Source organism: Pelophylax lessonae, assembly GCF_965119305.1.
Source record: "Pelophylax lessonae genome assembly, chromosome: 3".
Lineage (NCBI taxonomy): Eukaryota > Metazoa > Chordata > Amphibia > Anura > Ranidae > Pelophylax > Pelophylax lessonae.
In genome coordinates this window covers 389,712,012-389,728,801 of record NC_138770.1, presented here as the reverse complement: position 1 = coordinate 389,728,801, position 16,790 = coordinate 389,712,012, and positions in this window count along the sequence as shown.

Below are 16,790 nucleotides of genomic sequence, written 5' to 3'. Positions count from 1 at the left end.
TTAATAATGCACTTTTTAATAAACACAATTAACAAATGGTTAATGAATAGTTTCATTTTTATCACAGTCCGCAGTCCGCACAATTGCTGACATTTTATCGCTCATAAATATTTATGTTTCATTTATAGTAAGAAAGCATTTTCATCTGACTTTTATTGTATAAGTTAATGATAAGCAAATTAGAAAGCTAATGCATTTGGTCTGGCCTCACTATGTGTCAGGAAATGTTAAGAAGATTATGCAAAGGATTATGTCAAATTAAAATTGAGTCTAATTAATTGAAATGAAAATATCACAGTGTGTTATTTGTACAGCAAAGAATAACAAGAGACATAAATAAATATCTTGTTTCTTTTAAAAATCATGCCATGGTAAATTAAAAGGAACAGGTAAATATTTATTTTGTTTCCTATTAAGGATTTAGGTTTCATCTGATTGTAATGGTAGTTTTTAATAAGAAATGACAGATAAAAGTACATTGTTGAGGTCTACGTAAAGCTTTTGGATTAATAGAAGCTGATCACTCTCATTCAGAAGAGAATTCAGCAGAGAACTGAACTTTTCAGACTATGTAGGATTTTGTATATATTTCATTGTCAGTGAAAAGAAGTTAAGAGAGATTGGACTGTATGGCTCACGATTATGGCAAGACTTAAGCCTCGTACACACAATCGTATTATCGGACGAATTCTCATCCATTTTTTTGTTGCATGCTAGTCTTATAGAAAATGAAGAGGTTACTTTCATGCGAAAACTCTCGTATGACAGACTTCAACTTCAGAAGTGATATCACGTGTTGAATTGTTTTGTATGTGTTCTTTCGTTTCCGAGCATACGTAGTCTGGCTCTTACGATTTTTTTTTTTTTTTTTTGGATGAAAACTGTACTAATTAAACAAAAATTGGACATTGTTTTTACGTACGATAACATTTTTATAGTCTGCACATTCCGTTTTGTCATCTGAAAATTTATAATCAGCTGTAGAAAGCTTCATACTAATGATCTGAAAATCGGAAGATCGTTCATCAGACAAAATTTTACTTCTGATTTTCTTATCGTATGTACGGGGCTTAAGGCAGGCCACACATTATGCAATTTTCTTTCCTTCAAGGAAAAAAAAATGCTTGATTCCCCCATTAACACCTTCAGTGTTGATGGGGGAATCCCTCCCACAGCGCTTTTAAAGTCTGCTGGTGGAATGCGTTGGGAGCCCTCCCCACTGGCAAAACACAATGATCACTGCTGGCGGCTATAGCCATTGGCAGTGATCAGTTGAAAAAATACTAGCAGGCTGGTTGTACCAAAGTCAATTAATGGATATATGGCCAGCTTTACTGCTCTGAAATTTCCTGTGTTTACCTCTGCCCATCTACCACTCTATCCATTATATTATAGTTATACAACTGCCTTGGTGTCCATCAACACAACCTCTGAACACACATAGGACCTGGTTTGTCACACCTACCCTATGGGCCCACATGAACTGAAGGAGGCTTCCAACAACCCTTCTTTGAATAGGGGCAGTCCATATGCATGCCAGTTACTCACAATCATGGTCTGAATTGGACTTTCTTTGCTGATAAAAAGTACATGTATGGGCACTTCTACTCTGAGTATGTCTGTCTGATTAATATATATTCATCCATCAATAAAATAAATGTATGGCTTTTCTTAACTCTCTCAGCTACAGTAGCTACAGAAACATTAATTTTGCTGTCAAGATATTGACATCGCTTAGTTATGTGTGTAAATGAAAAACGAGCAAAATGTACGTAATTTATCAGTTTCACATTAATCAAAATGAAACCGATTCATTACCATTGTTGCTGACAGAATAGAAATGCACAGTATAATTAAATAGTTCTGCATATTCCTAGAGCTAAACATATTTTAAAGCAGAATTCCATCCAAAATTAATAGGTGAATATTAATAGCCCAATAAATGATACAATAAAAAAGCAGCTTTTCTTTCAATGGTCGCATCTTGAGATTTCCCTGCAGTACTTTTTTTCTGCCATTAGATGTCCTCAGTCTGTTTACAAGCATTCATATGAGCCCAGATCATCATTGACCCTTCCTGGTCTGCAACTACACAGTGAAAGCCAAAGCAGCATAGTAATGAGCGCATCTTTCTTTCACTCTGCTCTCTCCCCCTATTATCATGCTTCTTGGCAGCACATGAACTGACTGGATACCTGCTGAACAGGGACTTGCAAGAGGCTAATACCAGATCAAATCCAGTTCTTACACTGTCTGTAAATAATAAATTACATTTAATGATGTATTAATGATTACAGAACTACATTAATTTGTTTTTATTATATCTGCCAAGAGTTTAGCTTTAAATACAATTAAATGGTACTCAACTAGAAAATAGGTTTTAGAAATAAGAAAAGTAATACGCTGTACACAAGAGCAGAAATTCAGCAGAAAAAATGTAACCGTGTGTTAATGTCTGCAGGGTAATAAACACTTCTGATGGTCAAAGGGTAGGACAACACTCTTGGTTTGGAAGATGCCATATTTTAAAAATGAACGTGAAGCTAAGACTGCTCTATGTCTTCCAAACGCATGCTTCATGTGCCTTTTTCAGATCACTGTGGTCCACCTTCATGAAATTTGTCTGGCGGGGTAGAGCTTCCCGAATAGGCAAAGACGTTCTGACTAGGGCAAAGGTAAAGGTTAGAGTGGGGTTGATTGATTCAGCCTATAACGGAACCACGACCCACACTGTGTTTGTGGGCTTCCGTCAGTACACCGCCTCCTTCAGCCTTGAACGTAGATATCAAATATTCCAGCCGCCCCCATGCAAAGCTAGCCGACAACTTAGCTTGTATACGTTTTGGAACCTTCTGCTTTATTGAACATTCTTACACAGTTTATATACAGCATGGACACCCCTCTCCTGATCAAATTATCCCATCAGATCAAGGGTTGCCTGCTTACATTATCATATGCAGATTAAATTGTATACAGAAATAGAATTAACCTGAATGAATTATCTAGCCATCTGGATAGAAACAATATGTTAGTTCATTAACAATTAACAATGGGACAGACAGGCTTAACAGAATACACATCACGCCTCAATACACAGACAATAGGGAGAGCCTGTCTCTGACACTGAAGTTCAATACACATTATCATAAGTATAAACACAGAACCCATTTGAAGCAATCAAAACCATAGTCTCAGTGTCCATTAAGTATCTGTCTTTCACTCCCAGTGATGGTGAGTACTGTCACATATCTTCCCCCCAAAGGTAGACTAACCAGGTACCAGACCTCCAATCGGTCTGTGTCTGAGTTAGTCAGGTAACAAATCCCAAAGAGTCAATCCACCATGGCAGCTTCCTTGACAAAGTTCCACATAGTTTGTAAGTTTGTCCCGGCAGGGTGCATGGAGCTCTCATAGCCGATCAGTCTGTGGAAGTTTGGTTTGGGCAGGACAGACTGGGCTTCTTGGTCACCCTGTGTCCCTAAAAGACACAGGGTGACTTACACATAAGAGGGGCCTAGGTGGCTGAGAGAGGTATTTCCCAACCTCTCTAAGGTAAGCTGTGCTCCACGGGCCCCCCAACCAAAGTGACTCCCGTCACATGTCTCCCCTTTCAGTGGGAGATTAACACAGGAGGGGACCACAAACGGTTTGACTTTGAAGGTAGTCTGTAGTTCCAGTCCCCCAATGTCTGTACCCACACAGTACCCCAAACAAGTTTTCCCGAACGGAGGAACATTACTCACCCAGCCAACCTCTGCCTCTCTCGTAGAACATACCCGCTGTGGGGGATAAGCGTGGACTGGCCCTTCTCCCTGGAGTCCTTTCAGCTGCTGGAGAGAAGGCAGGGATATAGAGGTGAAGACCGCAGTCCCATCCACTACCACAGGAACTCCATCTTTTGTACGTTGAGGGCAGAGGCAAGCCACACTCTGCTCTGTTGCCAGCTCTTCTGCTGGGTTGGTGTCATCATTCTGGGGCACCGTCTGCTGCTGGGAAGGGGAGTCAGCTGCTCCATCTTCCTTACCCTCATCTGGCGGTTGGGACAACCTTTCTCTGGTACTGTCTCCCAGATGCACAGATCCTGGCTGGGGAGGGAAGACAGTTTCCTCCGCTCTGACTGATTGTTGGGGAGGGAGGACAACAACCTCCTCTCCCTTCTCACCCTAGGCCTCCGGAACTGCCACAGGTGTGGGGCAGAGGTCGTTGACTCCCTGTCCGTCTACCAGTGCTTCAGCTGGGTGTAGAAGCTTCACATCATTAGCTTGTCACTGGGGTGAGGGGCCGATAGTCCCAGCTTTCTGGAACTCTGTAGCTGTTGTGGGTGCTGGGCAGAGGTTGGTAGCACTCTGCCCTGCTGCCAGCACTTTTGCTGGGGACTCCACATAATCTGCTCCGGCTAACTGTTGGGGAGGCATACTGGCTTCCTCCGCTCCTAGACTGTGAATCTCTCACTGGGGAGGAAGTATGACCCCCTTCTTCTCCAAACTGTGTAACTGCTGTGTGGGAGTGATCACCACCTTCTCACCCTGGGCCTCTGGAACTGCCACAGGTGTGGGGCAGAGGTCTTGGATCCTCTTTCCAGTTGTCAGCGCTTCAGCTGCAGAAGTTTCTTGTAACTTCACAGATACTGCTAGCAGGAAATCCCATGTCCCTTTCAATGGTGTAGGAGAAAGATCAGCTGCCTCTTCTCTCAGGAAGGCTGAAGCTGTTGTTGGTGTTGGGCAGAGCTCAGTGATGTTAGGCCGTGATGTCAGCTGTTCTGCAGGAAAGTAAACTGTAAAGTCAGTGGCCCTGCACACATCTTCTTGGGCCTTTATCCAGTGGCTGGACAGATGCATTCCTTCATCCAAGCTCATCCTGTGCAGAAACAGGTTCGTCAAGGTGAGTTAGCACTTGCTGCATCTGCCATAAGACCTCTGCATCCAAGACCGTGGGTGCAGGTGAGCAAAGCACACTATTACTGTGTCACATTGTCGATTCTTCAGTCAAGATTTCTGGACTGTCAGCTGGTACTTCTGGATATTCCCAGGCAAGGGGAGCTGAGGCCCGGCGCTGAGCAGAGTCTAGCAGCCGTATGTAGGCGATCTCCAGCTCCCATTCCTGAACAGCAAAAAACTCCAAATTTTCCAGTACCCAGAACACTTATGAGATGTTCTAACCGCCACTCCAAATCGCTCCCAAAGTCGGGGTCCTTGGACAGCCTCTCTAGTAACAGCCCGGGGCTGCCATAGCAAAAGCCTTCCGTTGGGCTGTCGTCTGTTGTCCATGGGCACACGAGTTAAATACCAGCGGAGGGCTCTGTAGCTCTCATCCAACAGCATCTCCACCTGGACCAGCCTGCTTAACACAGCTTTCCATTCCTTGTGTGGTTGTCTCCCAAAAACAACATTCAAACTTTGTACTGCGACCAGTACCTTTCCTGGAAGGTGGGCAGGATTTTTCCCTGGTGTCGCTGCTCATGGGCTAGCACTTCCTTCCAGAGTTCCCAGCGGATTACATCATACCATCCTAGCAGGACCTTCTCTGACACTGGTCCCCAGTGCTGTATCCACATCTCTCGCAACCTCCTTCCGAATTCCTCTTCCATTTGTACCTCTCCTCTTCTGTTATCCAGACCTTGGATCCCGATGGAGGTTTGGATGTCCCAGACTGCAGGAAGCATCCCACCGCTTGCCACCAATGTAACGGAACCACGACCCACACTGTGTCTGTGGGCTTTCGTCAGTATACCGCCTCCTTCAGCTTTGAACATAGATATCAAATATTCCAGCCGCCCCCATACAAAGCTAGCAGACAACTTAGCTTGTATACGTTTTAGAACCTTCTGCTTTATTGAACATTCTCACACAGTTTATATACAGCATGGACATCCCCCTCCTGATCAAATTACTCCATCAGACCAGGGGTTGCCTGATTACATTATCATATGCAGATGAAATTGTATACAGAAATAGAATTAACCTGAACTAATTATCTAGCTATCTGGACAGAAACAATATGTCAGTTCATTAACAATTAACAATGGGACAGACAGGCTTAACATAATACACATCACACCTCAATACACAGACAATAGGGAGAGCCTGTCTCTGACATTGAAGTTCAATACTCATTAGCATAAGTGTAAACACGGAACCCATTTGAAGCAATCCAAACCATATTTTCAGTGTCCATTAAGTATCTGTATTTCACTCCCAATGATGGTAAATACCGTCACACAGCCTATTACTATACTGCGGTACAAATGACCAGGTTGATCAACTGGTGCAGACACAAAAAAACTACAAACTGTGGGTCCTACTTCAACAAGACTACTCCCCTCTCCCTCTTTCGGGACTCCTAGGTATCTGATGCCCGGCTCATAAATCACTGACTACTCATCCTCCAATAAGTCTGACACTCAGCAAACTTGACCGGTCCATTTCATTGCTCAACGCCAGAAGTTTCCCCTTGCCCATGACACTTAGTTCCTTCCAGGCTAATATGATCCAGCATTTAGTATCCAGATTGAAAACAGGGTAGTGCATGCATCACAATTTATAGACTCATGACAGTGGAAGCCTCTCTCTGCGGTCTCTTCAGCTCACGGAGTACTGACGTTGGACACTTGGCGCAAACGTCAACTTTCACAATTTTAGCATTATCTGCTAAAGGTGCACAATTTCATGAGGGACTTAATACCCTTTGAGGAAGGGCCTATGTAGCATTTCTTGTCTTCTTCTTACCTTAAAGTCACAAGTACAACCTCTAGAAGCGATCCAAAATTCTTTACCACGCGGCAACATGATTTACACCAATCCTTCACTGAGAATCAAAAAGACAGAATTTAATTTTTCACGCATAAAGCATCTATCTGTAAAGAATATCACAAGTTATCCTATAAGATTGTCACCAGCTGTGTATAGGACCCCACTGACACTGGCAAAAAAATTTCCTCAAAAGAGTCCTAATTGTTGGCCTTGTGGCAATCATCCAGTCTCCCTCCTTCATATCTTTCAGGTGGTTCCCAGTACTCCGACCTTTTTGGCAGCAGGTTTCCATGATCATTGAACTAGTTGCGGGCTTTGCTCTGCCAGAAGACCACGCTGTCTTTCTTCTCCAACTGATGCCTGTGTCCACAAGGAGATATAAAAAATTCCTGCTACTACATCTCCTAAATAGCGGCAAAGCCTGCATTTTTAATAATTGGAATAAAATTGACACGTAAGCAATGGTTTGGCAAAGTAAATTTCATTTAAATTATGGAAGACCTTACTGCAGACCTCAGAGACAATTTTTGAAAAGTAGATAATCCAAGGTATTTAGTAAGGGGCATGGTGAGTTTTTTGAAGTTGTAATTTTTTTATCACCATTTTTTGGAAAAGGAAAAACTTTTTTTTTTTCATAAACATTTTAACATTTCTTCCTCCTCCAAACATAGCGTTGATCCATGGTCCCAAACGGTTCTAATTTTGTTTCATCAGTCCACAGAACACTATCCCAAAACTTCTGTGATTTGTCCACATGACTTTTGGCATACTGCAGTCGACTCTTCTTATTCTTTGGAGACAGCAAGGGGGTGCGCCTGGGAATTCTGGCATGGAGGCCTTCATTATGCAGTGTGCGCCATATTGTCTGAGCAGAAACTTCAGTACCCACATCTGACAAATCTTTTCTCAGTTCCTCAGCAGCAGAGATGTATAGTAACGAAGTAGAACTACTTAAGTACTGTACTTAAGTACCGAAATGCGGTATATGTACTTTCCTAGAGTAGAATTTTTTTCTCCTACTTCTACTTTTACTTCACTACATTTTTTCGATGATTTCGATACTTCTACTCCGATATTTTTTTTTTGTGCTGCATAGTTACTAGTTACTTTTAAAAAAATTACCACTGCCAGAACAGTAGATGGCAGGTTGCATAAAGCTCAAAAAAATGTGTATAATGTCATTTGTAAATCAGCACATATGAAAATAAAGGCTGTGTATAATAAAAGCTGCTATACCAAATCTTTCCAATAAAAAGAAAATATGAAACAAACAAATAAATGGTGCTACAGCGCTTAAAGTGCATCAAGAAACTACTAACAAACACAACTTGGCTGTGCGAATAAAGTGCCTGTGCAATCGATATAATATCATCGTTGCCCCCAGTGCCCTGCCCACACTCCACACAGTATCAAAAATAAAGTGACATGAATGTGCTAAAGCCTTAGCCCCCGTTCACATGCAGGCGACGCTACTTCGCACCGCGACCTCGGAGGTCGCGGTGCGAGCAGCGCGCCGCGACCTCGGAGCGGCCGCCATGGACTTCATAACATTGAAGTCTATGGCGGTCGCCTCCTGGTCGCCCCAAAGAAGCTCCGGACCCTTTTTCTAGGTCGGAGCGACTTGTGTCGCTCCTATTAGAACGGGTCTGCAGCTTCCCTATGGGAGGCGACCTGCGGCGACCTGTGAGGCGACCAGGTCGCCTCACAGGTCGCCCTAGTGTGAACCGAGCATAAATGCAGTGAAAATAATTATTCCCACAATGTAACAGTAAATTCATATAAAATATGACAATAAATCACAATAAAATAAGTTATGAAATAAGTTAGGTCAGGTGCGTGCAACAAGTTGAAGTGTGTAAACCTATCTATAACGAAAAGTCCATAAATGAATTCCAGTGTGCAAATCTAAAGTGTCACTTCACTTGTCAGATGCTTCCACCTCCTTCAGTGCTCGAGTGACCGACCAACACACTTAATGGTGGTGGCACTGGTGGATAGTGTCTGGGTGGCACTGTGGCACTGGCACTGACTGCACTGGTTCAATAAGCCATATATATTTAATTATTTCAATTCTCAATCTTATAGGTCCTCTCCTCATAAGATATTAATAACTTAAGATTAGGTGATGAACTTCTTGGCGGCCCTGGCAGGATGACAGGGACACCCGCCACTTCTGGAGCCGAGCCGCTGTGATTCCCCAACATGTGACAAAGTGACAGCCAGGAGATCTAGTGGCTAGTAGTGCTCAACAATACCGCTTTTATATATAAAAATGAAATAAAATATACTGACTCACAATTTAGTAGTAGGTAACATGTAGCAGTAGGCAGCACAACTCAATTCAATCAATCCCACAGCCTCGCTCACGCCGCGGCCCGCGGAATCACTGTCATGATCATCAAGTTAAGAGACCGCACTGGAGGAGCCGTGCTGCCGTCTTCCCGCTCGAGGTCTCCGCCTCTAAACGTGTTGTGTGTCACTCAGACTCCACCCCTTAGGGCCCTTACTGAGAGGAGTTGTGACACGGGCGGCGGGACTCGGAGCATTTTCTTCGTTATCTCATCTTCTTCTCTATGAGGTGAGTGAGGTGGACCGTGGAGAGGGCCTAATCCTTGCCATGGCAAATGTGCCATTTGAGAATCAAATAATCAATACAAAATATTAATATATTATATACACACGGGTCATGGGTGGCTTTTTTGAACCAAGGAGAGTGAGACTGACGGCTATGATTATTATCCGACCATCCATGGTCCATGGACCATAAGTGTTGTGTTGTGGTGGTGCCTGTGCTTCCTGCGGCCTGCCTCTGCCTGTGCGGCTGTACCTGCACTGCAGTGGCCACTGGCAGTGGCACTTGACTTGAGCAAAGCAAATGAGCACTACTAGTGTGAAGGACAGGTGGTGGAAGCATGTTCTGACAAGTTCTAATAATGAAAATAATATAGACAGCTTTTTGAACCAGTGCAGTGCCAGTGCTACTAAGGTGAGAGGCAGAGAGAGAGGCCATCCAGTCCACCACTTTACTTGAGCAGATCACAGAAGAAAGGTGGAAGCATCTGACAGCAAGTGACAAGCACTTCTTAGATTGCACACTGGAATTCAGTTATGGACTTTTCATTATAAAGTTTAGTTTACACACTTAAACCTGCACCTAACTTATTCACAATCACAACTTATTTTATTGTGGTATTGTCATATATATTTTATATGAATTACATTTACATTGTGGGAATAATTTGCACTGCATTTAGCACAGACATGTCACTTTATTTTTGATACTGTGGGCGATGATTTTGAATACAAGAAGAATATATATATATATATATATATATATATATATATATATATACTGTATATATATAATTGAAGGCACTTTATTAGCATTTCTAGCACAGACACTTTGTTAGTAGTTTTTGATGCATTTTTCACTTTAAGCGTTGTAGGTTTGATGAAGCTGGCCTGGCACATAATCATCAATTGAGCGAATCAAATCAAACCGCGATTAAGAAGACTGCGCATGCTCCTGTTCTGCCTTTTGATCAGCTGAAAAGATGGACGAACCAAAAACACCACCTTCCACCCCTGGCCCTTCAACTTCAAGTGATCTGCCTGGCTGTGAGAGTGAGGAAGCTCAGGAAGGAGACCACCCCTGGCTTTAAAAAGGGGAAGGGAGGGACTTTATCTTTTTTTTTGTTTACAAAAAGTTACAGCCTAAGGAATTGTGATTGTCCTTTAGGTTAATCATTTGAATAAATCATTTGAAATAATAAAAAACAATATGATGTTCAAACTTTTGACTTCTTTCTTTAATAACTACATAACACAGTACTTGTACTTCTACTTTCAGTACTTGAGTAGAATTTTTTTTTCAAAACTACTGGTACTTTTTATTTTTAGTACTTAAGTAGCAAATTTTTTGAAAAAACTACTTGCAATACTTACGTACAAAAAATGTTGAATACTTTAGTACTTCTACTTAAGTAACTTTTTCTGCGAGCACTTCCACTTCTACTCAAGTCACTATTTGATCGAGCACTTGTACTTTTACTCAAGTAGAAATTTCGAGTACTTTATACAAGTCTGCTCAGCAGTCACACGGGGACTTTTCTCCACTCGACGCTTCAGGTAGCGCACAGCAGTCGAAGTCAGCATCTTCTTTCTGCCACGACCAGGTAGCATTTCAACAGTGCCCTTTGCCTTGAATTTGCGAATGATGCTTCCTATGGTGTCTCTTGGTATGTTTAACATCTTTGCAATCTTCTTATAGCCTTGCCCTTTTTATGAAGAGTAATCACCTCTTCTCTTGTCTTCCTGGACCATTCTCTTGACTTCACCATGTTTGTAACCACACCAGTAAATGTCTAGAAGGAGCTGAGTATCACAGTCATTTTAAAGCTGCCTAATTGGTGCTTATTAGGCTTTATTGCTGCTCCCTGACATCCACAGGTGTTTTCAATACCTGATTGAAAACACTTCAATGAACCTCTGTTCTTCAGAGTGGTAGTCTTTAAGGGGTTGAATAATTGTGTCAATGAAGAATTCACAAAAGAAACATTTACTACTGTATTAAAAAAACAATTGATGTCATTTTAGTTGCATATGGTTCTTTAAGAAGTCCTTGTAGGATTTCATTCTAAATACAATTACAAATGTACAGTAAATTCCCTAAAACCCTTTACAGCATTGGGGGGGTTGAATAATTTTGAATACAACTGTATATATATATTTTTTTTAATTATTATTATTTTTTTATTTTAAAACATACTGTTACCGGAGCAGTGCAGTGTTACCATAGTGGCACTGTATACTACTCTGGGAGGGGTGATCAGGGATTTTTTTTTTAACAATGATTGCATTTTACAGTGACCACTTTAATAAGCGATTAGTAAATGACTGTGTAAAGGTTTCATTCATGTAACCTTGTGTACTAGTGTGATGCTATAATTGGTCACAGCTATCACATGGTACAGGGTCGCTGTGATTGGCCCTGGTACCCTGTGATTGCTGTGACCAATCATAGAGCTCACACAGTGGTAAACAATGACATTTTGGATTGTCCCCAGAACAGTAATAGAGGGGAAATCTTCCAAAAGGAATACCAGTTTTTGTGACCTGGGGGGCCCCAAGAGATTTCCTTATCCACTTTAAGACCGGAAGGATTTGCCTCCTTCCTGACCAGGCCCTATTTTGCGATTCGGCACTGCGTTATTTTAATGGACAACTGCGCGGTTGTGGGACGCTCTACCCAAATAAAATTTATGTCCTTTTTTCCCACAAATAGAGCTTTCTTTTGGTGGTATTTAATCACATATGCGATTTTTATTTTTTGCGCTATAAACAAAAGAAGATCGAAAATTTTGAAAAAAAAAAGAAACAACATTTTTCACTTTCTGCCATATGACATTCTCAAAAAAAATGTAAAAATCAATTTTTTTTAACATTTTAGGCCAATTTGTTTTCTGCTTCATATTTTCGGTATAAAAAAAATTCAGTAAGCGTATTTTGATTGGTTTGTGCAAAAGTTATCGCATCTTCTAATTACGGGAAAGATTTATGTCATTTTTTTTTTTTTTTTACTAGTAATGGTGGGGATCTGCAATTTTTTGTCGGACTGTGACATTGCGGCGGACAGATCAAACTCCTAACTGTCATTTTTGACAATTTGTGGGGTACCAGTGACATTACTACAGTAATCAGTGCTAAAAATATGCACTGTTACTGTAATAATGCCATTAGCAGGGAAGGGGTTTCACTCTGTGGGTGATCAAGGGGTTAAATGTGAGCCTAGGGGAGATTCTAACTGTGGGGGGCCGTGGCTTCTGAAATGACCATAAAGACATGTGATCCTATATAGAAGGATCACATAGGCTCTATGATCATTTCAGGGAGGAGAACGGTCAGCTGTGTTTACAACAGCTGACCATTCTTCTCTCTTAGCGGGGAACGATCGCGGGTGTCAGGCAGCAATCGGAGCCGCCTGACCCGTGCATCGGCTTCCCCACTGCAGAGTGGGGGCGGGAGCAGGTTTGCGCAGGAGAGCCACCCTGTCGCACTTTGGGTACAGTGTCGCACGACCGCGCAATTGTTGGTTATGCAGTAAGTAATGCAGTGCCGAATCGCAAAAAATGGCCTGGTCATTAAGAGTGTAAAACCTTTCCGGAGTTGAAGTGGTTAAAAAAGGCCTGGATTCATTCCTAGGTGTCAATAATATAAGTGGGTACTAATATTTGTCGGTAAAGTTGATCCAGGGAATATTCCATTGCCTCTTGGGGATCAGGAAGTAATTATTTTCCCCTGCTGTAGCAAATTGGATCATACTTTGCTGGGGGGTTTTCGCCTTCCTATGGATCAACTGCGGGTCTAGGATTGTGTATATGGGATTGTATGGTTGGGTTTTCTTTACTGTTTTTTTTTTTTTTTTTGAGCCAGATGGTCTTGTGTCTTTTTTCAACCTGACTAACTATGTAACTATTTTTGGTGAGATACTCTAATTGGGAAATCAGGTCTAAAGGAATGCAGACCCTGCAAGTTTGCTCATTAGAGCCCTGCAGGTGCAGCAGCTGACTGATAATTATAAAACCCCTCCCATACAGATTCACTCACTGGACACAGACAGGCAAACTGCTAATCCTTCAGAAAAACAAAAGGTAGGAATCTGCAACAAAGTTTGTTAAAATCTCTGCAATGTACATAGATCACCCCAAGTGGAATATTGTTTTTTTTTTTCAAACAAGTGGAGTAAATCTTTAAATATTCTTTATTGTCAGAAAGTTTGGAAGCTGTTAAGCACTATGGAAGATTCTTCTTTCAAACTTTCATGTCTGTTTTATAACGTAAACCAGTGGCGGCTGGTGCTCCATGGGCCAGGGGGGATGGGGGGGGGTTAGACGGATCACACCATACCCCCCGACCACACCAGCTCCAGCCCGCCCAACATAACACCCCCCATCACTGGCTCACTCACCCTGGTCTGACGTGGAGGGCAGACAGCGGTGGCGGCTTCCCCTGCGTCTCTCCCCTCCTCCTCCTCCTTGGCCAATAGCATGGCTTCTCCTTTTGGCCTATCGGGAAACGGGTCTCAGGACCTGCTTCCTGATTGGCTGGGAGGAGAATCAGTGTGATAATAGTGAATATTCATTTGCTATTGTCACACTCTGCGTACAAGCCCACCCACCCTTTTTTTTGAAGCCTATTATAGCCTCTGGCTCTAATCACGTGCTTAAAAAAAAAAACCCATTGGATACCATGCGTCCGCCGCCCTGCATGTAGATTAGGGGGCCGGATGCATGGATAGGGAGGGCGGCGCCCCTGCGCCCCCAATGTACGGGCCGCCACTGACGTAAACATTCAGTAACGTTCAGTTATTCTAAAGAAAAAATATTTCTACATTATGGAAGCATAAGTAGGATATATGCTTAAAAACAATTAACTATAGGGTATTTTCTTTAAAGTCTTATTTCATGCAGCATCAGCAGAGACCCCTCATTGTATATTTTAAATGAACTATGTGGGATATAAGCACACAAATTGATCATTACATATTTCGTACACCAAACACCAAGACACTTGGGATACACATCAAGACATATGGTAAGTTCATGTTGCCCATACTGTAATGAAAGATGTGTTTGTTTTTTCTAATTAGACCTACTGTCATAGTATTTCAATTCACTATGTAATCAGTTCAAAACAATCTTAATGGACATAAACAAATTCAGGGGGAATTTAATTATAGATCGGCTTTTCATATGATCCTGTGCGATTTCTGTCATGCATGCACTGGCTTGAGAAATGACTTAAGTTGTCATTTTTTATAACTTTTAATTAGTCTTGAAAAAGGACAACGCAATCTTATCTTGTTTACCATGAACAATATCATTTTATAATGCAGCATGCTAAAAATGTAACAAATCATGCAAGCAATTTGCATATCCTCATTAGCAAAACATATTTTTATGTGTGATTGCACTAAGCATTATTCTAAGGTTGATACTTTAAGACATTATTTCTTAATAAACAAGCCAAGCTGGAATATACTGATTAATGACTGGGAGTCTCTTACTAATGTACCAGGAAGCAGTAACTACTATAATAATATAGGCTTGTCTTAATGTTTGATATATATGATTCTGTTGCAGTAGAATATATTTTATTATTCAGTACAATAGCAAAAACACATTTTACAGTAGTTTACAGAAAACACTAAACCATGCCATGGTTTAGGATCTTACAGACTAAACTTCCTTTCCAAGCATACCAAAGACACACCATGAGTTGAATGAAAATGTTAGTAAACCTAGAACACATATTTTAGTTTTTGGTTGATACTTATTAACAATTTTATCTGACAACTGAAAAAAAAATAAGTACATCCCATGGAAACGGTAGATTTGGCCTATCAAGGATAGAGTTGTTTAACCACTTGCCTCCCAAGCCAATTCTGGCACTTTTCTTCTACCTGTAAAAATTATAATTTTTTTTATAAAAATATATATATATATTTTTTTTATATATATATTTAGCAGGCAACAGTATATCTTTGTTTTAGGCTTGGGCTTACCGCCATCATAAACTAACAACTAATAAAATAATAATCTCTGTTCTCAGATCCAGATTGTTTCCCCTTATACTGGAGCTCATGTAATCACACTTAGTAAAACCGACTTCAACTAAGTGTTGCATGAGTCTTTAGCTATCACTTTGATTAGTAAAGTGTAAATAACTGCGCTAAGCTAAACAAGGCAAAAAGCTGCAGCTGTAGTGGGAATCAATATAAATAGATATGTAAATGGGAGAGCTGCGCTACTACAATTGATATACTGTAAATTAAATCAGCGATAATACAAAAAAATCAAACTACAGTCCAAACACATAGCACAGATTGAACGTGTATATTAGTTTAGGACAGTCCAAGAAAAGAGGATTCCAAGGTGCAAATGCAGGGATGGTAAATCCGCCACCAAAAGATCACTCCAAAAAGCCACGGTGAAGCATGCTGTGGGTGTACGCTTACCAGAAGGTGAAGGGTTAAGGGCCTTGTATAGTCTCAGGATGACCAGCTACAAAGGAACACCTCTCCTAACCAGGTCCTATTAGGTCCAGGGATCCTCCACATCGAGCAATTGCAAACCACCAGCCTCCTCATCCAATTCAATGGATAGCCACACGTGTAAAAAAGAAGGGGCCACAATAGTGCAGATGGTTTTGGCAGTTTAATGAATATCATAAAAATAACAGAATTACACTCACAATTTTGTGGTGAATAAGCGCTTGTCAAGGGGTATTAAAAACACCGCCCGACTTCCGGATGCAGAGTAGTGACGTTGTTAAATCGCTGATTTAATTTACAGTATATCAATTGTAGTAGCGCAGCTCTCAAATTTACATATCACTTTGATTAGGTTTAAGTGAAAATAATGATTGCATTGGGAGGTATAGGCATAGAACTCTATATTCTGCCATAGATCTAGCTAAAATCTAAAAGCATTGGTGGTTGTTGCAACTTTTTATGTCACACGGTATTTACGTAGCAATTTTTCAATTTTTGGAAAAAAAAACACTTTCATGAATTAAAAAAAAAAAAAAAAACACTAAAGTTAGCCCGTTTTTTTTGCTTAATGAAAAAAATGATGCTATGCTGAGTAAACAGATACTTAACATGTCACGCTTTAAAATTGCACACACTGATGGAATGGCGCCAAACTTCGGTACTTAAAACTCTCCATAGGCTATGCTTTAATATTGTTTACAGGTTACCAGTTTTGAGTTACATAGGAGGTCTAGTAGTAGAACTTTTGCTGTCAGGGCCGTCTTTAGTATTGATTGGACCCTGGGCAAATAGTTTCTTGGGCTCTACCAAATGCACTTATCAACTATTTGTGGGCAGTGCGGGCTCAAGGGGCAGCTGCTTTGGGCCCCACAACAATGGTTGGGCCTGGGGCAGCTGCCCCTTTTAAAGACAGCCCTGATTGCTGTCATTATAACGTTCGCATTGCTATCTCAAATGTGTGGCTTGAATGTCCTTTACATATGCGGACG